Source organism: Trachypithecus francoisi, unplaced genomic scaffold (assembly GCF_009764315.1).
Source record: "Trachypithecus francoisi isolate TF-2019V2 unplaced genomic scaffold, Tfra_2.0 Lachesis_group20, whole genome shotgun sequence".
Taxonomy (NCBI): Eukaryota; Metazoa; Chordata; class Mammalia; order Primates; family Cercopithecidae; genus Trachypithecus; species Trachypithecus francoisi.
In genome coordinates this window covers 24,552,026-24,577,971 of record NW_022681466.1, presented here as the reverse complement: position 1 = coordinate 24,577,971, position 25,946 = coordinate 24,552,026, and the positions used below count along the sequence as shown (strand labels likewise).

General features: G+C 53.3%; 1 pseudogene; it reads right to left on the bottom strand.

Annotated features, from left to right (window-relative positions):
* Window positions 1-280: 280 nt before the first annotated feature.
* LOC117067985 lies at window positions 281-1,161 on the bottom strand (annotated as a pseudogene).
* Window positions 1,162-25,946: the final 24,785 nt, after the last annotated feature.

The following is a 25,946-nucleotide window of genomic DNA, read 5'->3' as shown; positions in this document are numbered from 1 at the left end:
CACAAACCTCCTCTCAGACCTTGGTTCTCTGGGGCCTTCTCAGGTGGTTTCACCCCTGGGCAAAGCCCAAGTCCTCAGCTAGTTTTCCCTAGAATTTTGAGTTTCTTCAGTGCTCAAGCCCTGCAGACTTCAGAGATATCAAAGCCTCATCATCCCAGCACTGAGCTCTGGGCCCCACACAGAGGCCCTGCCCGCTCCCTACTCCCAGAGCTGCCAAGTTCCTGCTCAAGAAAAGGTCCTGATCCATAAAGAGGCAGTCCACAAACCTCCCGTGTGGCAGAAGAACTTTTTTTTTTTTTTGTCTCCAGGGAGGCATCCTGCAAAGTTTTATTCTTTACAGGAAGTCAGTGCCCAGCATGTTCCCTCTTTACAGCCAAATAAAAAGTTGCTGTCTCTAGAGGGGTGGCAGCAGTCCTGCGTGGTCCAGTGAGACTCAGAAGGTTCCAGGAGACTTTCAGTCCTGAGTCCCTTTCAGTCATGGTCTTCTGAGTCTGACTCTTCTGCAGACTCGGATGCACCCTCTGGCAAGTCATCTCCCATCTGCTGGAACCTTCCCGACTGGGATTCTCACATGTATTTGATGGTCACCTTGAATTCAGCCATCTCATACCCAAAACGCTTCAGGACGTGAGCCTGCTCCGTAGTCAGCACACCTCATAGTCGGGCAGCAGGGTCACCACACCTCTCTTGAGGGCAGTGGGCAGGGCCAGCTGCATGAGCTGTGGCACCATGGAGTGGGGGAACTGCTCCAGGGACTCTGAGTCCAGGCTCACAGCGAAAGCTGCTTTGTTACCAGCTCGGGCGTAGTCCATTTCTGTGTATTTTGTAAACCATTCATTCACCTCCTCTGTGCGGTTGGTGAACAGGAGACCCACTTCACCCCTCAACCTTTTGCTGACGTGGTGCAGGTTGTCTTTGTTCTCATCTCTGACCCAAGGCCACCATCATCACCTTGTTTTTGCCAAAGAACATCAAGCTGTGCTTCCAGGCGTTCCGGATGTCCTTCAGCTTGCTGTTCCTCACAATGGCCACAGAGAAGATGAAAAGGTACTCGTAGGTGTCCACACATTTCCAAAGCTCTTCTATCAGGTTTTGTTTCAATTTCAAGTCTTTCGTGGCAGTTTTGGTTAAGGGACTTTCTTGTCGGCTTGGATTGGGCATCGCGCTAAGAATACTTTTAGGTAACTTCGGGCGCGGTGGCTCAACTGTATCCCAGCACTTTGGAGGCGAGATTCACGAGGTCAGGAGATACCATCCTGGTAACAGGTGAAACTCTACAAATACAAACTAGCCGGGCGATGCGCTGTGTCCCAGCTACTCCGGATGAGGCAGAGATGCAGGCAGCTTACAGCGGCTGAGATCGGCACTGCACTCCAGCGGGACAGAGCCAGACTCTGTCTCATAGGTAACTTGCCATGGGGCATCTGAAGGGGCAGCCATCTGCCTGCTGGAGCCGGTGAGGGCAGATCTGGGCTGAGACTGGAAGTATGAGCTGTCACTTGCCCATCATACAGTGACGAGGGAAGGAGATGTTGTCTGAGGTCTGGGAAAAGCACAGCAAAATATATGTTCTGCGATTCCCCACCTTCTCACGGTCCAGGGCTGTGTGAAGACAGCAGGGAACTCTGGAGCCTCAGGCAGAGGAAGCCTTTGTGGGTCATGCCCTGGGGTCCAGCAGCAAATGAGCAATGAAGCAAGCCGCCCCTAAACAGTGTGGGGTCCAGGACAAGAGTACAACTGGAGGGTCACCATCCAGCTAAACATTGCTAAACACATTCTTCCTACTTTATTTGACAATAAGCCTTCATAACAACAATTTTTTTTTTTTTTTTTTTTGAGACAGAGTCTTACTCTGTCTGTCGCCCAGGCTGGAGTGCAGTGGTGCAATCTTGGCTCACTGCAACCTCCGCCTCCCGGGTTCAAGCGATTCTCCTGCTTCAGCTTCCCAAGTAGCTGGGATTACAGGCACGTACCACCACACTTGGCTAATTCTTGTATTTTTAGTAGAGACGGGGTTTCTCCATGTTGTCCAGGCTAGTCTCGAACTCCTGACTTCAAGTGATCCGCGTGCCTCGGCCACCCAAAGTGCTGGGATTATAGGCATGAGCCACTGCACCTGGCCAACGACAACATTTTTTCTTTGTTTTTTTTGAGATAGAGTCTCACTCTGTTACCCAGGCTGGAGTACAGTGCCATGATCTTTGTTCACTGCAACCTCCGACTCCCGGGTTCAAGCAATTCTCCTGCCTCAGCCTCCTGAGTAGCTGGGATTACAGACACGCACCACCACGCCAGGCTAATTTTTGTATTTTTAGTAGAGACGGGGTTTCACCATGTTGGTCAGGCTGTTCTTGAACTCCTGACTTCGTGATCTGCTCACCTCGGCCTCTCAAAGTGCTGGGATTACAAGTGTGAGCCACCGCACCCAGCCAACAAATTTTTTAAAATTGCATAAAGCCACGGTTTTTATACAGTTAAATGTATATGTGACTAAAATATTCTAATTTATTAAAATAAAAGTCAGAATATAAATTATAACCAATGAATATTGAAGTAGAAAATTAAGATTATTTAATTAAATCTAATTTCTTTCTTTCTTTACTTTTTTTTTGTCTCACTCTGTTGCCTAGGCTGGAAGGTGGTGGCACAAGGATAGCTCACTGCGTCCTCAAGCTCCTGGGCTCAAGCAATCCTTCTGCCTTAGTCTCCTTAGTAGCTGGGGCTCAGTTGCACACCACCACTCGTGGTTTTTTTGTTTTGTTTTGTTTTGTTTTTGTAGAGACAGGGGCCTTGCTTTGTTGTTCAGGCTGGTTTCCAACTCCTGGCTTCAAGCAGTCCTCCCGCCTCTGCCTCACAAAGTGCTGGAATTACAGGCATGAGCCACCTCGTCCAGCCTGATTCTAAATTTTTTATTTAAAATTGTGTAAATCTAAATATTATGGTATATTTTGATAAAATATAATGCTTTGTAATTTCAATGTTCACCATCCATCAAATTACCAATGTAAAGAGTTATTATCAAGTTTCATGCATGTTCCATCTAGACCTACCTTTATACAAATTAAGAATTATATAAAGGCTGGGCACAATGGCTCACCCCTGTAATCCCAGCACTTTGGGAGGCCAAGGCAGGTGGATCATAAAGTCAGGAGTTCAAGACCAGCCTGGCCAACAGGGAGAAACCCCGTCTCCACTAAAGACACAAAAACTTAACTTGGCTTGGTGGCACACGCCTGTAATCCCAGCTACTCGGGAAGCTGAGGCAGGAGAATTGCTTGAACCCGGGAGGCAGAGGTTGCAGTGAGCTGAGATTGCACCATTGCACTCCAGCCTGGGCAACAGAGCAAGACTCCGTTATCAAAAAAAGAAAATTATATGAATTATTTAGTAGAGCAAAGTGTTTCTCATCTGCAACGTGCATTCATTTGAATACTACACTGATTTATGAGTACCTCTGGTACTCACAAAGAAGAAATAAGGACAAGGATGCTCAACACTACAAGGAGATTTTATGTAAGAATCCATTTAATTATTCTTGAATGTTTTAAAAATATTAATCTATTGCATGTACGCTATTTGAAAGAAATACTCTAACAAGTATATCTATTTTTTCTTTCAGTTACTTCTGATTTTTTGTAATTAGGATGGAGCGGTGACTTCCAAGCTTCTTATACAGCAGACTGGGAACCGGAAGTTATGTTCCCCATTCATTTTTCATTTCACCCCGGCGCTTGTACAAAGTCCATCTCCGCCACTGGCTAGTGCAGACGCAGTTGCTTTTTGTTTCAAACACTTAGAGCAAGAAGCCCACGACTGGGGCCCGATTGCTGTAATGACAGAAGTGTAGAGCGGAAGTTTGAAGCTGTGGGTTGCACCACGCAGCACTTGATACCGGAGCCCGCGTGACCTAGGCTGTCATGGGTTCTCCAACAAAGGAAGCGTCAGTGTCATATCCATGTCATGAGGGGCCTGGGGCAGGGATTCCTCTTGCTGGCTCTGGAAGCAGTACTGCTTTGAAGGGTGTTGAGCAGAGAAGTGACATGGTGAGACTCTCATGTTAGAGAGACCACTGAGGCAGCAGATCAGAGGGCAGTGAGGAGGCTGGAGGCACATTAGGGGGAAATGTCAAAGAAATTTCTGGATGAGAAAATTAGAAGCCTGGACTAGAGAATTAATTGTGAGTAGAGAGATACAACAAGAGGTTAAGAGAGAGATTTAGGAAGCAAGACTCTTGTCCTGGACCCCACACTGTTTAGGAGCAGCTTGCTTCATTGCTCATGCTTTTTCCATGCTTTCTAGAACCTTCTCTCCAAGGTTGGGGCTAGGGGCAAGGCACCAACAAATAATCATACAACTACAGTAAGAGAGGTTCACAATTAAGGACAAAAGGTGATAGGGACCAACCCAGTCCTGGGCTACCCCAGCAGTTAGTGACTTAGAGGAGGCAGGGTTTGGCGGACCCTCTCCGTGGAGTGCTGTGCCTTTAAGTGCAGAGAGGACTCTGGGTTGGACTTCTGGGGCACTGCTCTGGGGTGGGTGCAATGCGGAAGACAGGCTGGGGGCTGGGGCCAGGGAGAAGCATCGAGTGCCAGAAGCAGGGCCTGCTTGGTTTAGGGCCGAGGGCCCAAAGGCATCAGGCTGGACGAGGTGACCTCACAGGGAGCCCTTCCAGCTTCAGGCTCTTTCCCCTGATGGCAAAGGCTAACCCTCCACCAGCGTCCCCCACAATCCACCATGTCTACACCTGGCGGCTCTAGCAGATGGTTATCTCCCCTCCCCCACCCCACGCCTCACCCAGCCCCGCCTGTCCGTCTGCCAGTCTGCCAACAGCCCCACTCCTGGCCTTTCATCTCATGCCACGGCAGCCAGGCTGATGCTGCAATCCCCCGCCCCCCGGCTGTCCAGCTCCACAGCTTCTCCTGAGCTTGGGCCCCATAGGAGCCGGAGACCCGGAACCCCCAGGGCTTTGGCCCCCTGCTGCCAACCTGCCCAGGGTGGTCTGGGCGGCATGGCCTCTCCTCAGCCTGTAAACACACACACACAGACACACCTTCCCAGGGTCACATGAGCACATACCTTGAGGCTCACCACCACTATCCTTTCCTCCCTGGGCAGCTTCCCTCCATCACCACCCCCCCAACACCTTGGGACTCCTCTTGTCTCTAGAGTCCTTTTCCTGCCCTGTCCTTTCTGACTTGAAGGCCCAGGCAGCCATGGGGAGGCAGTGAGGTGGCAGGAGGAGACTTGACAATCAGAGGCACAGACGTTGCTGGCGGTAGCAGCCATTGTCTTCACCTGAATCTTCTCCTTTTCCTTGGATTGGCAGAGGCAGGCAAGCACTGAGGCAAGGGGATGGATGAGCTGACCCACGGCAGGTGAGGAGGACCAGCTCCTCAGGTGAACAGGCTGCCACCCCAGGCATTGGCTCCCTTCCAGCCCCAGCCCCATTCCCAGGGCCTCGGGTAAAGTTCAGGCTGAGACCAGCTGGCACTGGTGGGGAGGGGGCCAGGATAAGTTTTCGGTGCTGCTGGTGATGGCAGCCGCCCGCCAGGGGGCTGGGAGAGAAGCAGATGATGCTTTGATGAGGGCAGGGGTGCTGAGGCAACAGCTCAAAGTTGCCCTCTAGGGCTTGCTGTGAAGGAGGTATGGAGGAGGCAGATAAGGCTGGAATATTACTCCTCAGGTGGGGGGGTGAGTCCTAGCCATGGCAGAAAAGAGCAAAGCCACATCTGGCAGAGCAGGGCAGAGGCTTTGTCCAGAAACCCTCCACCTGAGTCCCACCCGCAGCCTTGGGCACAGATAGTTGGGCCTGGCCTGAGCTCTGCTGGCCACGGCCATCCAAGAGCCAGGCAAGTATGTGTGGGTGCGTCCTCCCCGGGCCAGGGGGGCCCTGAGGGCAGACACCACGTCTTCTGCACCTTCCTACCTGCTCCACCACAGTGTCAGAAGGCACTGCCTGCTGCCAGTTACAGCCAGGCGCCTTTCCTGAAGCCCTGGTTCCCTTCATTCACCCCCATTACCTACTGCATCCTAGGAGCTTCACAGGGACAGGCGGGGCAGGGAGCATTGTCATCACCCCCAACTGCCTGTGGGTCAAGGAGACCAAAACAAAGGCAGTCTGAGGAGGGGGTTCCCCGGGGGCTGGGAGTTCCTCAAAGCTACCCAGAGGAAGTGTGGCTGGAGGAGAGAACAGAGGATGGCCAGGGATTAGGGAAGGGAGGACCCACTGCAGCAGGGGAGAGGGCTGTGATCAAGCCACAAGAGCACGAGGGTGGGCGGACGTGCTGACCACCAGCTCTGAGAGCCGCTGCCTGGGGAAAAGTGGCAGGAATAAGGTGTACCTGCAGAGAGGAGGCAGAAGAATTACTCCCGGGGCAGGAGAGGCCTTGGGGAAGGAATGAAGGGAGATTCATATTTTACTGTTTCTTTTACTACACTGTTGAATCTCATACAAGAATGTATGACTTGTGGCATTAAAAAAAAGAATGGTGAAATTTAAATCATGTGTTGAGTTTAGTTAATAGTAGTGTACTTTTTTGTTTAAGACAGGGTCTCACTCTGTTGCCCAGGCTGGAGAGCAGTGGCACGATCATAGCTCACTGCAGCCTCAAACTCCTGGGCTCAAGTAATTCTCCTGTCTCAGCCTCCCAAGCAGCTGAAATTACAGGCATGTGCCACCACATCCAGCTAATTTTTAAATTGTTTATAGAGACAGAGTCTCACTCTGTTGCCCAGGCTAGTCTCAAACTCCTGGGCTCAAGTGATCTTCCTGCCTCGGACCTCCCAAAGTGCTGGGATTATAAGTGTGAGCCACTGTGCCTGGCTCAATGTTTTTTAGCTATGACAGACGTACTCTGGTGATACAGGATGTTAACAATAGAAGAAACTGGGTAAGAGGTGTATGGGGGCCGGGCGCGGTGGCTCAAGCCTGTAATCCCAGCACTTTGGGAGGCTGAGACGGGCGGATCACAAGGTCAGGAGATCGAGACCATCCTGGCTAACACGGTGAAACCCCGTCTCTACTAAAAAATACAAAAAAAAAAAAAAAAAACTAGCCGGGCGAGGTGGCGGGCGCCTGTAGTCCCAGCTACTCCGGAGGCTGAGGCAGGAGAATGGTGTAAACCCAGGAGGTGGAGCTTGCAGTGAGCTGAGATCCAGCCATTGCACTCCAGCCCGGGTGACAGAGCAAGACTCCGTCTCAAAAAAAAAAAAAAAAAAAAAGAGGTGTATGGGAATTCTCTATTTGCAACTTTTCTGTACATCTAAAACTATTCTAAAATTAAAATGTAGGGGTTAAAATATATAATAAACACATACACAAAAATGCCTCACTAAAAGTGCTGCCTCCAAGAAAGCCCATGAGGTTACCCTGACACACTGATGGCTGACATCACCTGATGGATAGGTACAGGGGAAGCAGGCCACCTGCAGGGGAGGGGATCTTGTTGCAAAACGCAGGTGGGTAGGGACAGTCTACATGCTTGACCAGTGGGTACCAGGGAGATTTTTCTTGATGTGTCAAGGAAATTCTAGGCTATTGGTAAGCCAGGCTGCTAGCCAATCCCGTACAGTGTGATGGGGATTATGGTGCCAAAATTCAGGAGCTGTGAGAACATGAAGTGGGGACCCTCACCCACACATGGGGAGAGGTAGCATCTCATGCCCGAAGAATGTTCATTTCACCCTGACGCTTGTACAAAGTCCATCTCTGCCACTGGTGCGCAGACGCAGTTGCTTTTTATTTCAAACACTTAGAGCAAGAAGCCCCCGACTTCTTGGAGGAGAAGGGAGGAGGATCTGCCCTTAGCTCCTTCTGGAGGGGTGAGGGGTACGTGGTGTGGAGCTCAGGGGAATGGCAGCTCAGGGCCATGGACGGAACCTGAAGTTCAGAGTCAAGCAAACCTGCGGGAAGTCCAGACTCCTTACTCGCCGTGTCTTTGGGCAAGTCACTTCAACTCTTGGGGCCTCAATTTCCTCATCCGTAAAATGGAGATGATCACTCTATCTGTCCTGCCTGGCTCCCAGAATTGTAAGCGTCACATGAGACAGTCATCATGAAAGGGTTTGGCATGGGGCAGAATCACTCTGGAAAAATGAGCATCGAGTCCATAGTGAGTTGAATGGCGGAGGCACCGTCTCTGCCCTGTACCAGAGTCAGCTCTGACCGTCCACAGTCCTGGATGCAGAGCTCAGAGGAGCTCCTCCAGCCAGGACCCTCCCCAGGAGCAGGCACCCTCTGCATCATTGCAGGGGGCAGATGCCAGGCCCTTCCTGAGCCCCTGGGAGATGGGCCAGCATCCCCCACGGTGGGTGGAGGGCAGGCAGCGGGGGCCTGAGAGAGCTAGCTGCCAGGGCTGGGAAGATGCTGAGGTGGCGATGGAGGTATCTGTGAGGGCTCAAGCCCAGGGGGGAAAAAATTCTTGCTGGAGCTGTATAATTAAAATCCTATTAAGCGGCGCCTGGCAGTCTCCTATCAACCCCCACCGAGGCTCCACCGACGAACCCTCGCAGCAGCTGAAGCACCCCGCTCTCTGGGCAGTGGCTTTGGGGCTGGCTTGGCTGGGGGAGCGCTGGGGGCCAGGCCGGCTTTGGGCAGAGCCAGGGTGGGCCAGGGTGTCACAGGGGAGGGGAGCGTAGTCAGGGCTCCGACCCAGCCTGCATCTGGGCCCAGCATCCCTGCCATCCTCCCTCCATCCCGTGAGCACTGAACGTTCTTCTTCCACCCCCTTAGCCCCTGGGCCTGGGGCTAAGGCACTGGCTTTCTGCCTTCCCGTCTGCCCTCCTCCACTTCTCTCCGCTCGCTTTGTGGGCCCTGGAAGGCAGCGCCTCTGAGCCTCACTGAGCCGAGGCAGCTGTCTGAGGAAACACCTGCACACCCCGCTCTCTGGGAACTGGCTTGGGACGGGTTCGACTTGGCAAAGCCAGGAGGGCCAGGGTGGGCACCGGGGAGGGGAGGGCAGCCCATCTGAGGTGACTGAGGTGACATCCCTTTCTTCTCCTCTCCTTAGGTTCCAGGTGCCCCCTTTCCAGGCAGTCTGCCAAGACTCTCCCACCCAAACCCTACCTACCCTTTTCCCTGTGCCCCATGCCTCAATATTCACTCAGTCTGCACGCTGCTGCCTTGCCCTGTGTCTATATCTTGAGTACATTGGTGTCTTGGCTCCCCCATCAGACTGGTTTCTGCCTCCCCCATCACTCTGTGGGTTCCCTGCAAGCACTGTGAGTTCCATGAGCCTGAGGACTGATTGGTCTCCCCGCAGGAGGGGCCCTATCCAGAGAGGCATGGTGTCCAGCCAAAGCACCAGAGTCCTGGGCAGGAGTGGGGCCTGGGCCCAGGGACTCCCCACCAATCCCCTCTGAGTGGCCTGCAGAAAAGCTTCCAAAGCAGGGCTGATGAAATGGGGGCAGGGGCAGAGAATGGAGGAGCTGGCTGGGCCCTGGTCCTCACTCTCTGAAGAAAGAACCTCAGCACCCCAGAGGATTTCTAGGTCTGCCCCCAGCCTCAGCCCCTGTCCCTTAGCGCTGCCCCTGGGGCCTAAAATGGGGATGGATGCTATAATCCCCTCAGAGGGGCATGGGGGCCTGATGTAATCCCACCCCCCAGCCCTACCCCAGGTACCAGCCCAGGATGACGATGGCAGGTGAGAGTGGAGGGAGGAGCAGGAAGATGGCCTCAAATACCAGCTGGTGCAGGTGGCCTGGCCCCACGTGCCCTTCCCAGAGCTTCCTGGACTCCCTCCTGGGTCACGGCCCTAGGACCTCAATCCCTGCCTCCACACCAGACTGGTCCGAGACCAGCCCACAATGGATGGGGAAGCTTTCCTTGACTCCCTCCAGCCTCTAGGGGAGAGGGTTTCACCCTCTTCTCGGAATCCCTCTGGGATCTCAAAGGACTATCAGGACCATGGCTCACTGCCCTTCTACCTCTCCACTGGGTTCTGCCAGTTTCTCAGGTGCCACTTCACAACCCAGGATACCCTTCACCATCCAGAGGGACCCCCTTCCTGCCGGTCTCTGGTCCTTGTAACTGAAGAAATGAGCACAGCTCACCTTTTAGCCTGAAGAGGGGGAAAAGTGGGAATGGGAGACCCCCACCCCCATCCCCATACCTCAATATTCACTGAGTCTGCACACTGTTGCCTTTCCCTGTGTCTATATCCTGAGCACATTGGTGTCTTGCCTCCCCCATCACTCTGAGGAGCTCCCGGCAAGGAATGTGAGTTCCATGAGTTCCCCCACTCTGGCCCTCCAGCATCAGCCTGGCATCTCAGGGAGTCAAAAGGCGATGGCTCTAGTCTGAACTCTGCTGCTAACCAGCTCTACGGCCTTGGCAGCCATCACACCTCTCTGGGACCCCATTTCATCATCTTGACAGGTCTACGGGTGTAGAAACGGACTCGTCTCCCCACCGCCCCCATGCTGCTTTCCCTACTCCACCCCCTGTAACCCCACCCCATCACCTCCCCACGAGTTAGCCACTCCCCATGCACCCGCATCCCACCAGGTACCTACCCAACTCTTGGCCATTCCATTTCAACAAGCATTTATGAAGCACACACGAGGTGCCAGTGATGGGGTCACAAATACAAAAGCAGGTCTATGGCCATTGCACTAGCTCCCCACTCAGGTTACTTCGGGGAGGGATGAGACTCGAAATCAAAAGAAGGCCACTCAGCAGAACTGTAGAGATTGTTGGATGCTCCATGCAGATTTATGCAAATGTGAATGCAAATGAACCAAGGAAGGACAGGGCAGTTTGTGGACCAATTTTGTTTCTGAGTATAGATTTGATGTAATGTTCAAACTGGAAGGGACTTTGGCCATGATCCGGTGAAACTGAGGCCCAGGGAGGGAAAATGCCACACCCAAGGCCTATAGCACATAGGTAATGCACCAGGACCTGCGCGGGGCTCTGTCGCCAAACCAAACAGAAGAACTGGGCCTTCTTGGGAGCTGGGGGCATTCTCCAAACTCCCCCAGAGTGGGGATAGCCAAGAGCATTGTAGCCACCCAGGCTGCATGAGACTGAGCCCTGACACATTGACATCCAAGCCTCGGATCAGTTCCAGAGCAGACACATCCCTGCCTTAGAGGTCTGGCATTCTAGGTGGGGAGTGGACAGGAGTCCCCTGACAGCAATGCAAGGCACGGGAGCCACGTCCCAGAAATGTGTGAGCTTCGCTGCTTGCTGATGAGGGCCAAGGAAAGAGAGATTCATTCTGGCAGTGGGGACTCAAGGAGGGTTTCCTACAGGGGAGGCGGATATGGACAGAAGGGAGGCTCATCCTGGATCTCCCGGGAGCGGGTTGGCTTAGTACTGTCCTTCTGTGCAGGTCAACAACATAGACTCCTTTACCCCTGTAAAAGCCACTGTTCTGGTCCAGACGCCTCACTGGAGAACAGGAGGCTCAGAGAAAGACAGGGACACCCCCACTGAGTCCTGCCATAGCCAGATCCCCTGCCTTCTGCCCTCTCCTTTCCAAGTCACGTCATGTGGCCCTGGCCACTGACAAGGAGTCACCAGGCCTAGAAGGCTCTGAAAGACCTTTTGAGGAGACAAGGTGGGGACAGAAGGGAGGGACAAGAGTCAGGCTCTGAGGTCCTGGTTCCCTCTGCTTCCTGACTTCTCCCCCTCCCCCTGGCAGCTCTCTCCCTTAGATCACAGTTGAGACCCACACAGCTGCAGGAGCAAAACTTGGCTAGTGGTGGCCGCACACCTGGTCCAAAGCTGTGGTGATGTCACCTCTGGTTTTCCAGAATGTGGGATCTTCTCATGAAGACAAAGTCCACAGATGTTTCATTCCATGCTGAGGACAGTGTGGAGGGGGAAGGCTGTGGGGTGGATGCGAGAGATGCCCCACTAACCCAGAGAGGGAACCAGAGGACTGGGCAGGGCAGAATGCCTGCTCCTGGAGTCACCGCTTATCTCAAAGGCCCTCATCCACAAAAGTGCAAAGTTCTTCCTGAAGTCTGCCCTCTGTCTCTCGTGCTGCAATGTTAACTCTTGTATGTTCATAAAGTCATTAATACTGAAAAACTCAACTAGTAACCAGGTTAAGTATTTCTCTCCTGTCATAGGCCCAGCACCCCATCTGTCAATAGGAGCCATAAGAAAAAGTTACCCTAAGCTGCCAGCGCTTGGGAAGGGGACAGCGTAGTGCCCAGCTCATTTTCCCTGTACAGCTCCCGCATGTCTCATCCACTCCCCACTCCCTAGCCTGCCCCTTTCTCTCAGGAGTCCTAATTTCACTGACTGTGTTCTCCAGATTCTCCGCTTTTCCCTCTACACTGTGTGATCCCACTGGACAAACCATTTCCCTCTCTGGACCTCAGTTTCCCAGTCTGTAAACAGGGGGCATTCTTCCCCTTTGCTGGGGGGTGTCTCAAAGATCTCACAGCCCACTAAGCCCCAGTTGGCTGAGTCAAACAGGGTCAAGGAGCTGGCTTTGCTCCCAGACCACAAAGGGAAGCCTCTGCTTTCCCAAGGAGAAGCTGAGGTTCGGGGTTTCTCTCTGGTCCCAGAGGGCAGGGCTGTCCTGCTGACAACATCAGCTCGGCGCCCTCCCAAGCCATGCCAGTGTCAGCATCCTCCTCTCACCCCACCCCACCGTATCCCAGCCTCACTCAGGGTGACAGCATCACCTGCCCCTGCCCACAGCAGGGGCCTCTGGCAAGCTGGTGAGCGGACAGGTGTGGGGTCCCTCCACTCCCCGAGTCCTATTACCTGAAGTGCCACCGCCCTGACTCTACAGTAATTGGGGGGCTCATTTGCATTTTGCCTATGTGTGATTTCAGAGAGGCACCCTGCCCACCCCTTTCTAGGGACTCAGCAGCTGTTTGCCCAAACCCACAGCTTCCTTCCAAGGGAAGGAGAGAAGAGCTCGGGGAAGGCAGGAAGTGGGAGCTGGGGATGGGCACTGGGCCCCCAGGTTCTCCAAGGAAGAGGAGTCTTGGCAGGGCCCTGGGACCTTGTGCCAGTGCTGGCTCGGGAGCCAGGGTGGGGACAGAGGGGGGTGACGTCCTCTACCTCCCCAGTCTCAGTTTCCTCATCTGTAAACTGGAGCTAATGACACTTAACGAGCGAGGGGGGTGGGGGGGCATGTAATTAGCTCCTGCTGGCTCTGGGCTTTGAAGTGGGTTGGAGGAGGGGGCGGCTGGGCGGGGTGCAGGTGGGACAGAGTTGGAGGCCCCAGTGCACTGGCCTGCAGTGGGGAGGTGTTGGTCCCAGGAATCCTCTCCCATCTAGGGGAGATAAGAAAGCTGAGATCACACGCCTAAAGGAGGCCCTGGAGGGCAGGGGGCAGAAAAGTGGACCCAGGGACTGTGGCACAGAGATCCCCAAGTGTGAACAGAGAGTGCCCCAGGCCACCTAAGAAAGGAGCTGGTGCCCCCAACCCTCTATTAGGGTGGGACTCCTGGGCTGAGGGGCGAGGGGGTGGGATCCAGAGCCAGGAGCTCTCTGACACTGTGGTTCTTGTACCCCATGACCCACGGTGGCCTGGCACACATCTGGGCACACACAGGGCATGTCTCCATGGGCCAGGGCAATAGCTCCTGCGCAGAGGCTCATGAAAGAGAACAGGGATGGCGGGAAGGAAGGAGGTTATGGAGACTGAACCCAGAGAGGTGAGGACAGGAGGGAGGGAGCCACCACCTCCCACACCCTTGGCCTTTCCGCTCGCCCCATGACGTCAGGGCTGAGTCACTGGGAGAGGCTGCTGTCCAGCAGGGGTGGGAGGACCCTGGGGACCAAGGCCTGGACACCATCCCGGGACAGGCAATGTGTGGGGCACCTTTGGCCTGGTTGGCGCTGTCCAAAGGATGCAGGCTTGAGCCAACCATCCACAGTCCAGCCACCCACGCCTGGTGGGCAGAGCTTTGGACGGGCCCAGAAGACCCCAAAGGGCCATCTGGGAGGGTCAAGAAGTCATCTCTGGCATCTCCCTGCCTCTGGACAGATTGACAATGAAACCATCCAAGATACACCAAAATATATCGAGACTTCCTTCTTGATGTCAAACCATGAGTTGTCGCATTGCAAGCTCCACCCACTGGCTCTTCATCACGGGTAAAGACCAGGTGGTCACTCCCTTCCTGGGACCCCTCTCTCTCTCATCATGCATTCTCTCTCCGGCTCCTTTTCCAATAGGTGGTGCCTGGAGGTGGTTGAGTTTGGCAAATGGATGGATTAAATGTGCTCCCATCCACTGCTGCACAAAGCCTAAGACCCCAGGATTAGCGACCCAGTGATTTGTTTGGTGGAGCCCTAAAACCATAAATATATGTGCTAATTTGGTCTCCTGAATAGAAGTAAGAACTGTTCATTCATTCATTCATTCCACAAATATGTATTGATATCTACTAGGCACCAGGCACTGTTCTAGGCATAGGGATATGATAGGAGAGAAGACAGGCAGGAGCCCAGCCTGGAAGGCTCCATCTCTAGCCAGAACAAGAGTGTGGGGAAGGGGCCAGAGCCCTTCAGAGCAGAGGGGACTGTTTCCAGAAGAGGCCGCAGAGGGGGAAGATTGCAGCTGAACCGTGAAGTTCTGGGTGGAGACTCCACTCGCCATAAATCCCAGAGACCCATCAACGGAGGTCCTCTGAGACCGGGACACCACTTCCCCACTGGCCACCCTGGCCCTGCTGAGCCTGGGACTCGCCAGCTGGAACATCTGGAACAACTGATGTGGTGTTCCACCCACTGCTCCGCACTCCCACCCCAAGTGTGTGCTGGGGAGGGTGGCAGGCCAAATGAATGTGACGCCGGTCTGTGCAGCTTCATAAGCCTCCTTGAAAGCCAGGTTTTTTCTGTTTTCTCTGTTGACAGCCCAAAGAGCCGAGTGAGAGGAAGCTTCCGAAGTTCTCAGGAGCCAGCTCAGAAGCTCCTGGGAGCTGGGTAGATGGACCTCAGCACACTTCCAAAATGAGACCGTTGGTCTGGGAAGGTGGAAGCATATCACCCTGCTGGACTGAGTGGTCTAGGCCTGGGCTACCCCCTTGCCTTGACCAGGTCTGAAGAGTGAAGCTCTGGACATTCCAACCTGTGGGGACTGCTGAGACCACTCCTTTCCTCTGTGCCGCCCTCCTATACATGCTCATCCCCACCCCACTTGGCGTCTGGCTCCTCTGTCCCAGTGTCTCTGAACAGCTCTGCCGCCGCTTTGTCTCTCTCCCAATGCATCTGTGACCTACATGGAGGAAAATCCTGGAAAGGGCTTTATTGGGTCAACGGACAGAATTGGAATATGAATGTGTGGATGGTCGATGAGATCAAATATTCTATCAAAGCAAATTTATGAAACCGATAACTACACTGTGGTTAAGGAAGAGAATATCTCTATTTTCAGGAAATACACCCTGAAGCATTTAGTGATAAAAGGCCGTGATACGAGGTCAGGAGATCGAGACCATCCTGGCTAACACGGTGAAACCCCGTCTCTACTAAAAATACAAAAAAAAAAAACTAGCTGGGCAACGTGGTGGGCGCCTGTAGTCCCAGCTACTCGGGAGGCTGAGGCAGGAGAATGGCGTAAACCCGGGAGGCAGAGCTTGCAGTGAGCTGAGATCCGGCCACTGCACTCCAGTCTGGAGACAAAGCAAGACTTCATCTCAAAAAAAAAAAAAAAAAAAAAAAAGGCCGTGATAGATGTAACTTACCCTCAAATTGTTCAGGGGGAAATCTATATGTACATATATATGGATGTATATAAAGAAAGAATGATAAAAGTAAATGAGGTAAAATGTTAACAATAGATCAGTCTGAGTGAAAGGCATAGGGTGCTCTTTGTGCTGTTCTTTTTGCAGCTTCTGAAATCATTTTGCCCTCTTGCTCTGCTTTTCTCTGGACCCCTCCCCTATGTGGCCCCGAGTGCCCTTGGTGTCTTTTCCTCATTGGCTCATCCCTAGGACAGTGCTTGAGCCATCGCAGACACTCAGGCATATGGGGGCTGTGCTAGATGCACTCCTGTCTTTCCGTCTTTGCATCTGTGTCAACATCTCCATTCATTCATTCATTCATTCTTCATTCATTCACTTATGAGTAAGCACCCTTATCACTCCGTCTGCATCCCCTTGGTAACCCTGGATCTTTGGGGGAGACAGGAGGACCCACTTACAGAGCACATCACGGTGGGTCTTGGTGGTTCTGAGCGGGTCTCCGGCCTGTACCTTGTAGTCCCTGACTCCTTGACATTGACCTCTTGGGGGCTGTGTCACCATCTCCAGATCTTTATCGGGCCTCTCTGCGGTGTGGGGGTGGTCTGTGCCACAGGGCTTTGGTGGCTCTGCCTCCCTGCCTCCCTCAACCTGTGAGAGGAGGTTCTGCCACCCTTCGCCCCTACTCCCATAAAGGGAATCCATGTTCCAAACCCAAGGCAGTGGCTATGGCCCTGGTAGGGACAGCTGTGCTGGGGACCAAGGGTCCGGCCTAGGAAGGACCTCTCTCTTTTCCACTTCTGACCCCTTCTAGTCATCCCTGGGTCCAGCACGGTGCCTGCCATCCTTAGTCTGGTGAGGTGACATCACCAGGGCTCCCCCTACGCACACACACCCCACAGCAGCTGTGACTCCCAACAGCATCTCACCATCTCTTCTCTGGAACATCAAAGGCCCAAGCAGCAGCGTCCCCGTCCTCCCGGGCCCCGGGGGTAATCAGAGCCAGGTATGTGTAAATGCTGGGCCTTCAAATAAATAAATACTGGAACACGCGGGGCCTCCCACTCCTCGCTGCTGCCTAGCGCCCTGGGCTGGGACCTAGGCACGGGGCCAGCCCTTGACGAGGTCCTGGGGACTGCCTGGAGCTGGAGGTGTGTGTGAAGAGTTTCGCGTGGGCTGAGGCCTGGCTTAGCCTCAGCAGCATCAAAAAGACTGTGGCGGGGGGAGGGGTGTGTGCAGCGGGCGCTGTGTGGGGAGGGAGGGTCCCGCCACAGGTGTCCCCCATCTCTCACAATCCCACCAGCCCTGCCTCACATGCCAGGCACCCTTCCTTCCACACCTTCGACTCCAAAGCCAGGCTGCCTTTTCCAACGAGGACAGATGGCATCCCTCAACACCAAAGAGGAAGAAAATACAGGCAGTGATTGGAATTTCTGGAAGGACCCCCTTTTACCAAACCAGGGCCCTGAAGGTTCCCATGGCAGGGAGCAGTGGGTGAGCTGTACCAGGCATCTGTGGGCCATCACTGCTTCCACAGGTGAGAAGAAGGAGGCTGGACTATCTATTTGGTGCCAAGGCTGAAAGAGAGTGTGGTCCCCTGGACTCCCTGGCAGGGCAAGCAGCTTTCCATTCCTTGTGGCGCAGTTGAGATGCCAGGAGGGTGGCCTGAGTGCAGGACTTGTACTTCCTGTCTCACTTATCAGCTGTGTGACTTTTGGCCAGTCACTCAGTATCTCTGAGCCTCCAGTTTCTCATCTGTAAAATTGCGCCCCCCGCACTGCCTCTCCTACAGGGGAGCAGAAATGCTCAGTGAAGACCACCCGGAAAAGGCTTTCCATAAGCTGTCAAGGGCAGTGTCCCCATGAGGCTACACAGAAGGCACCTTGACTGGGGGGCTTCCCCGTGAGTCTTTGACTCACAGGGCCTGGCACAACCAAAACCATGTTGTCAAAATAATTGATTTTGAAAAATATGAATGGACAAATGAATGTTGTAGACGTTACTTCTTTTTTTTTTTTTTTTTTGAGACAGAGTCCTGCTCTGTCACCCAGGCTATAGTGCAGTGACACAATCTCAGCTCACTGCAACCTCCACCTCCTGGGTTCAAGCAATTCTCCTGCCTCAGCCTCCCAAGTAGCTGGGATTACAGGCACCTGCCACCACACTCAGCTGTTTTTGTATTTTTAGTAGAGATGGAAGTTTCACCATGTTGGCCAGGCTGGTCTCGAGCTCCTGACCTCAAATGATCCACCCACCTCAGCTTCCCAAGGTGCTGGGATTACAGCCGTGAGCCACCATGCCTGGCCTTCGACTTGACTTCTTGACTCTGTTTAAGATTTTGGCCATGCCATCCTCACATCCCCAGCTTTTTGGATCAAGACCTCTTGGAGAATCCGACTAAAGCTATGGATCCTCACCCCAGACACATATACACACACAAATGATTTCCGGGATCACACTCCCAGGCCAGGGCCAGAGCCTCTGCCTTAGTGTGGGTACATACACCCCAGCTCCTCAACACCCACTTGAGAGGCACGTTCTCCATGCAGGAGCTTTACATGTACAATCTCTGATTCACCAGCAACTCTGCAGGTGTTATCATTCGCTTTTACAGATCCAGAAACTGAGGCCCAGAGATATGACAGGACTTGCAAGGATATGCCGGGGACAGGGTTTGCTCAATACGTCTGACTCCAAAGATCTCTGGGGCTTCAAAGCCTGGGCTTTTTCTAGGCTTTGCTCCTCAGAAGTTAAGGTTCTGTCTCTGGGTCTTCATGCCCCCACTTGGGGCCCAACACATGATAGCACAAAATGTACACCCGGCCTTTTCTGAGAGGATGGTGAGTGAGCGGCCCCTAGGTTGAGATGGACAGAGGCAGGCTGACAAATAAAGAGGGTGAATTAGAATGTGAGGCCCAGAGAGAAGATTCTGATGAGCTTTGACCCCATGCTTGGGGCCAGAGGCAGAAGGCAGAGGGTAAAGGGCAGAGGGCAGAGGTCAGGGAGCAGGGAGTAGGAAGCAGGGGTGGGATAGTTTGGGAGGTAGGGAGAGGAGCACAAGGAGGCTCTAAGCCCACAGGGCAGGGATGCCCTGTCTGGGAAGACTCTTGGGAGTAGGGTGGGTGCAGGTCACACTGCCCTGAGTGGGTCAGAGCTGGTTGGGGTCAGGGAGCTTGTATATACGAGTCACATTCGTAGGCATGGATGAAGCACTTGCTCACTGTGCCCCCATGCTGTGCTAAGCAAGTTAAACACTGGGTCCTGCTCCTCTGAAGTAAGGAAGAATGACTGCTGGATGCACTTCACAAAAAAGGAAAACGAACCACTTGCCTAAGGTAAGCCGTCTAGTAAGTGGCCGCACTAAGCACAGAGTATGCAGGAAACATCATCAAAGAAATGGATGCATGATGGGATGGATGAACAAACTTAGGTCTGATTCCCAAATTGAGCTCTTAACCTCTCCCCAATCCTGGGGAGCAGTAAGGGAGGGGGGCTAGAGCCGTCCAGGGTACCCAAAGGAGAGGCACCCTGGCTGTTTTCCTTACCCCATCTCACTTGGAATAAAATCAGAAGTCACGGCCACAGCCTATGAGGTCCTGCGCCACCTGATTCGACTCATCTCCTACCACCGTCCCCACAATTCATTCTACTCCAGCTCTAGTGGGCTCCTTGCTACCCTCTCCACAGCCCACTCCCCTCACCTCGGGGCCTGTGCACTTACGATTCCTTCTGCCTAAGATGTCTTCCCCCAGCTGCCCACCTAGTTCTCTGTTCAAATGTCACCTTCTTGAGACACCTGCTGAGATCCTTATTTAAATATCACTTGGTCACTTGGTATCCCATTACCCATTTTAATTTTTCTCCTAAGCAGTCATAACCAACTAATATCTATTTGTTTGTGTCTGACTCTCCCAGCCTCGCTCAGGAATAGAAACTGTAAAAGCAGGGGCTTGTTTTTGTTTGCAGCTGTATTCCCAATACCTACAACAGTGCCTTGTACAGAGTCAACATCAATGAATATTTGTCAAATGAATGAATGAATGAATGGCTCTGACAAGTCCGGAAAGGAAGAGCAGGATCTCCTCACAGGCACCACTGGGTTCAAACATGTGCTAAATCTATGTGAGACATTGCCCCCTCCTCCAAGAAGCCCTCCTGAATTTGTACCTTCTTCAGCAAAAAGCCAAAACTCCCAGCATTAAGAACTTGCTGCATCCAATAGAACACAGTGCCTCCCTCCTGCCCTCTCGTTCCCCCACCTTGATCTCCCTTCCCTGTGATCTTTCCAGGTGAGAGGAAGGGAGAGGAAAGCCCAGCTCTGGGGTGCCCGCTTGGCCAGCCTATAGCAATAGTGCCCCAGCCAGGAGGTAGGAGGAGGAGGTGCCCCAGGCTTAAGGCATGAATGGGGCAGGAGGTGGATGAAAGGCAGGCCTGCTCCTGGCCTAACGAACAAAGGGAACCAGAGCAGGTGTGAGGAGGACTGGGGGCCAGCCGGGAGGAGAAACTGGATCTGGAGGTAGAGATCAATTTCATCTGCAGCAGTGCAGGTTTCCATTAGCTTTCTTTAGCTGTCACTCATGCTTTGGGGACAAAGCTCAGGCTGGAGGTGGAGGAGAGGCAGAGGCCAGGGAGAGGGGGGCGCCTTTATCTCGGGGTCGGTCTCCAGCAGCGTCTCTACTTCCCAGGAGACAGCCACACAAGGTCAAAGCCCAACAGGAACTTAGAAAAGATAGTCCAATGCTATCATTTTACAGATGGGACCAATGAAGCCTCCAGGGTACCATGACTCACCAAGGTCACACAGCTACTGGCAGAGCTGGGACCTGGATCCAAAAGTCCTGGCTGTCAGGTCAGCGTTGGTAACTGATTTTTTTTTTTTTTTTTTTGAGACGGAGTCTTGCTCTGTCACCCAGGCTGGAGTGCAGTGGCCGGATCTCAGCTCACTGCAAGCTCCGCCTCCCGGGTTCACGCCATTCTCCCACCTCAGCCTCCAGAGTAGCTGGGACTACAGGCGCCCGCCACCTCGCCCGGCTAGTTTTTTGTATTTTTAGTAGAGACGGGGTTTCACCGTGTTAGCCAGGATGGTCTCGATCTCCTGACCTCGTGATCCACCCGTCTCGGCCTCCCAAAGTGCTGGGATTACAGGCTTGAGCCACCGCGCCCGGCCTGGTAACTGATTTTTATGTGCAGCCTGTCCTCCCTCCTGGGGGCCTCTCCGTATGATGTGACCAGGAAATCTCTATGCGGTTGGACCAGGTCTAGATGGTACATGGAGCGGAGTGGGTAGCCCTGGGTGAGGACCGGACAGGGTGCTCCCCAGACAGGGGTGCCATCAGCAGACAAGTTGAGCAGGCACAGCTGGGCCTGGCCTAGTAGAGGCCCTGCTCCAAAGAGCAATGTCATGTGGAGGGGACATCTTGCTCCCACACAACCGCCTGGGGCCAGGCTGAACTCCACCCATGCAACAGCTGCATTGCCCCAAGCTACAGAGGAGCCTATGAGGGGGGCCAGAAGCCTAGGCGGGGGTGAGAGGGAGGGGGCCGGCCAGGTAGGAAGGCAGAGGGAGGGGGAGGGGGAGGAGGACAAAGCCGGCCTGTGTGGCACCTGGGACATTCCCAGTCTCTGCCCTGTCCCCTCCCTGATCCTGCTCTGGATGAGGTGGGAACAATGCCCCCATTGAGGCCCATACCCCCAGGGATAACATCTCTGTCCCCCAGGATGGAAGCCAAGCCTGGTGGGGGCTGGGAGCCAGCTCTACAGCAGGGAAGGCAGGACCTCCACCATGGGGCCAGGGCTCCAGGGGCAGAGGCCTCTCCACTGGAGCCCCACTCTGCTCCTTCCTCTGGGGCCAGAGCAGGGGGACGTGGTGGTGGCCTTGGTGGGAGAGATTGGGGTCAGACTCCTGGGTAGGGCAGGGATCACTTCTCAGTTTGGATGGAACCCTTCTCTGCCCTCGGGGGGAATGCGGGAATGCCCAGGACCCAACCGCTGATCACAGGAGCTGCCGCTGTGGAAAGAAGGTGCCTGAGAGATGAGGCCTGACCCTATTCCTTTAGGAGAGATGCCACAGAGGAAGCAGGTGGAGAGTGGATCTATCCGGGAAGTAACAAGTGCCCCTGCAATGCGTTTTCATGTCAGAAATGGAAATGGCTCATCGCCTAGTTGGGGCACCAACAGGGTTCCCAACACAAAGACTCCAAATAAAAGAAGAAGCTGCATTTGCTATCATTTTTTAAAATTTTGTCTTGTAGACATTGGGTCTTATCCCCATGTTGCCCAGGCTGGTTTGAAATTCCTGGCCTCAACCCATCCTCCCGCCTCGTCCTCCCAAAGCACTGGCATCACAGGCGTGAGCCACCACACCGGGCTGCTATCATTTAAAAAAGAAATCCAGGCCAGGCGCGGTGGCTCATGCCTGTAATCCCAGCATTTTGGGAGGCTGAAGCGGGTGGATCACCTGAGGTCAGGAGTTTGAGACCAGTCTGACCAACATGGTGAAACCCTGTCTCTACTAAAAATACAAAATCAGCAGGGCATGGTGGCGCATGCCTATAACCCCAGCTACTTGGGAGTCTGAGGCAGGAGAATTTCTTGAACCCAGGAGGCGGAGGTTGTGGTGAGCCAAGATCGTACCATTGCACTCCAGCCTGGGCAAAAAGAGCGAAACTCCATCTCAAAAAAAAAAAAAAGAAAAGAAAAAAGAAAGGAAAAGAAAGAAAGAATGAGAGAGAGAGAGAGAAGAAAAAAGAAATCCAATAGTGTAAATGCACTTTATTGTTCATCCATCTGAGTTGGGTGGCTGTATGTAGGCTGAGGCCAGCACTGGGTAAAAGGGCTCCTGTGGGGGCCTACCCCCACACTCCTTGGCTGTGTGACCCTATCAGGAAACGCTACCTCTCTGAGCTCAGTAACCTCAGCTCTGCAGTGTGACTGGAGGCCAGAGAAGCCTTACCTCAAAGGGTTTGTTTATGGTCTCTCTTCCCCTGGCACATCAACTGAGGTCAGAAGTTCGAGACCAGCCTGGACAACATGGTGAAACCACATCTCTACTAAAAATACAAAAAATAGCTGGGTGTGGTGGCGCACACCTGTAATCCTAGCTACTCTACTCCAGAGGCTGAGACTGGAGAATTGCTTGAACCCAGAAGGCGGAGGTTGCAGTGAGCCAAGATTGTACCATAGCACTTCAGCCTGGGCAACAGTGTAAAAAAAAAAAAACTCTATCATTGTCTACTGACTTAATTTGTTTTTTGGGGTTTTTGTTTGTTTGTTTTGAGACGGTGTCTCATTCTGTCACCCAGGCTGGAGTGCAGTGGTGTGATCTTGGCTCACAGCAACCTCTGCCTCTCAGATTCAAGTGATTCTCCTGCCTCAGCCTCCCGAGTAGCTGGGACTACAGGCGCACATGACCACGCCCGGCTAAGTTTTGTATTTTTTAGTAGAGACGAGGTTTCGCCATATTGGCCAGGCTGGTCTCAAACTCCTGATCTCGAGTGATCCGCCCACCTTGGCCTCCCAAAGTGCTGGGATTATAGGTGTGAGCCACTGCGCCTGGGCCTGCTGACTTAATTTAGAACAGAGTTGTGGATAAATGTTTTTAAAGCATTAGTGGTTATAGCAATATTAATAGCAATCCAATAACATGAAGAGAGACTCAGTTCCTGCCCTGTAGAAACCTGCAGTTCAATGAAAGAGTCACTGGGCACAAGGATGACAAAAATAATCCACCATGGAGGTTCAGGAAAGAGTAGAGCTTCCCAGATGGGGACCACAGGAAAGCTGTTAAGGAGGGAGAGGCACTGAGATGACCTCAAAGGATGGGTTAGACTTGGGGAAGTAGTGATGAGAAGATGGGAGGTCCTCAAAGCAGAGGGATGGAAATTTATTGACTGTTAGTTACATTTGTTGAGCACCTACTGTGTGCCAGCTACTGGGTACTGGGGACACAGACATGAAAGGATGTGCCAGGGCTGGGCGAGTTGGCTCACATCTGTAATCCTAGCACTTTGGGAGGCCGAGGCCGAGGTGGGTGGATTGCCTGAGCTTAGGAGTTCGAGACCAGCCTGTGCAACATGGTGAAATCCTATCTCTACTAAAATACAAAAAATTAGCCAGGGGTGGCAGCGGGTGCCTGTGGTCCCGGCTACTCGGGAGGCTGAGGCAGGAGAATTGCTTGAATCCAAGAGGCAGAAGTTGTAGTGAGCCAAGATTGTGCCACTGCACTCCAGCCTGGTGATGGAGCAAGATTCCATCTCCAAAAAAAAAAAAAAGAGAGAGAGAAGAAGAAGAAGAAGAAGGAGAAGGAGAAGAGGAAGAGGAAGAGGAAGAGGAAGAAGAAGAAGAAGGAAGAAGAACAAAAAGAAGAAGAAGAACAAGAAGAAGAAGAAGAAGAGAGGGAGGAGGAGGAGGAGGGGAGGAGGAGGGGGGGAGGAGGGGAGGAGGAGGAGGAGGAGAAAGGATGTGCCCCTGCCCTCAAAGAAACCAGTAACTCAGTCACTGCCTTGGTGAGGGCACCAGCCGTGGCTTGTATCAAGAAGATATTTTCTGAGCTTTAACTAAAAGTTGCAGTTAAGAGTTTGCCAAGCAAGGTGGCTGGCAAGGGGTGAGTAGGGCACTGAAGGTGGAGCGGCTTTCATGCATAAAAGTGGATCTAAGTGCCTGGGGCCCACTCAGGGAAGGCCTTGAAAGGAAGACAGAGGAGTCTGGATGTTTCTCCATGGGCAACAGGGAGCCATGGAAAGCTTTTGAGCAAGGGAAGTCCACCCTTACAGCAAAGTCCTTCAAAGCTATCCCTGGTGGCAGCAGAGGCCAGAGTGGAGGTAGGGAGGCTGGAGAAGAGGGAAATAGAAAAGCCCAAGTGGGCCTAGCCGGGAGGAGGGGCAAGTTGGAGATGGGAGAGAAGGACACAGGGTGAAGGTAAAGCAACTGGCAAGGGAGAGAAAGCTACAAACTTCAGATCCTAGGAGGGAAGAACTGGAGGTGGAGAACCTCCCAGTACCCCAGAGCAGGAAGGACACCTTGGAAGAAATGTAATGCAGCCCCCATGCTGTGTAGGGGTCCCCCTTATGATAGCTCTCACCAAACTTCAGTGATGGGATGCTTACCACCTGTCAATGTAGCCATTTAGCCCAGTCTGTGGTGGGACAGCTCTAGCTAATGGGTGAGGGCTCCTGTAAGTCCTGTTCAGACAGGTAAATGTAAAATGGCTCAATGAATGGATAGATGGATGGATAAGTGGGTGGGTGCAGAAGAACACACATGCATAGAGGCAGAGGGTTCAAAGAGTAGGTCTCCACATCCCCGTGTCCAACCCTGTCGCACCAGTCCTGATCCTCCCCCGATCTTTCCTACCCTCCTCCAGGAAGCCTGCCCTTACCTCCCCACCCATCCAGCTTTCTCCTCAATCTCACCTGCTTCCCCAGCTCTCACCAGCTGGGGTGGTCTTCTCCCTAGCTCCTGCCCTCCCACAGCAGCCTGGGAGCTACAGGGGCAGGGACAGAACTGAGGGGCAGGGACAGAACAGGGGCAGGGACAGAACTGAGGGGCAAGGGCAGAACTGAGGGTCGTGTCCCCTGGGGCAGCACTGCATGTTCGCTGGTGTCCACACAAAACCCTGTTTCCAGGGGACCTCGGGATGGGGATGTCAGCAGGGCAAATGGCCCAACCTGGTCCTCCAGTCTGTGTCACAGGCATCCGCGTGCATTGCAGGCACGAGAGGGTGGGGGCAGGTAAGGCAGCCCTGAACACCCACCCAGATGGGCTTTCCTCCATTGAAGTCCCTCCACTGGGAGTGGAGGGACATCTGCTTTCAGCAGGTCCCAGCTGGGGTCCTACCCTCACACTTTACACAGCTGAAAAAGGGCTAATGACCCTCTCCACCAGCTCCCAACCCACAGGATGGACAGAGGAATGCTGGCCAGGGCTTGGCAGGCTTCACATGAAAGCGCACAGAGACCTGTGAGGAATTTTACCCTCCTGGGGATGGGGGTGGGGAATCAGGAATGTCACCTGGAAACCATTCACCCCTTTCTTCCCTCTCAAGGACCCTCAGCCTTGAAAAATTAGGAAATCTAGACCCCCCAAAATCAACCATGTCCTTTTGATAAACTTGCCTATACTTCCTGGCCTCTCCTCTTTTTAAACAGTCGTCTCTTGATTCTCCAGCTAATAATAATAGCAGAAGCACTCACTGCATGCCAGGCACTGCTCCAAACTCTGTGAACTCCTTCCAGCTCAATCCTATCATTATCCCATGAGCCTGGTACTTATTTCCTCATTTTACAGATGCC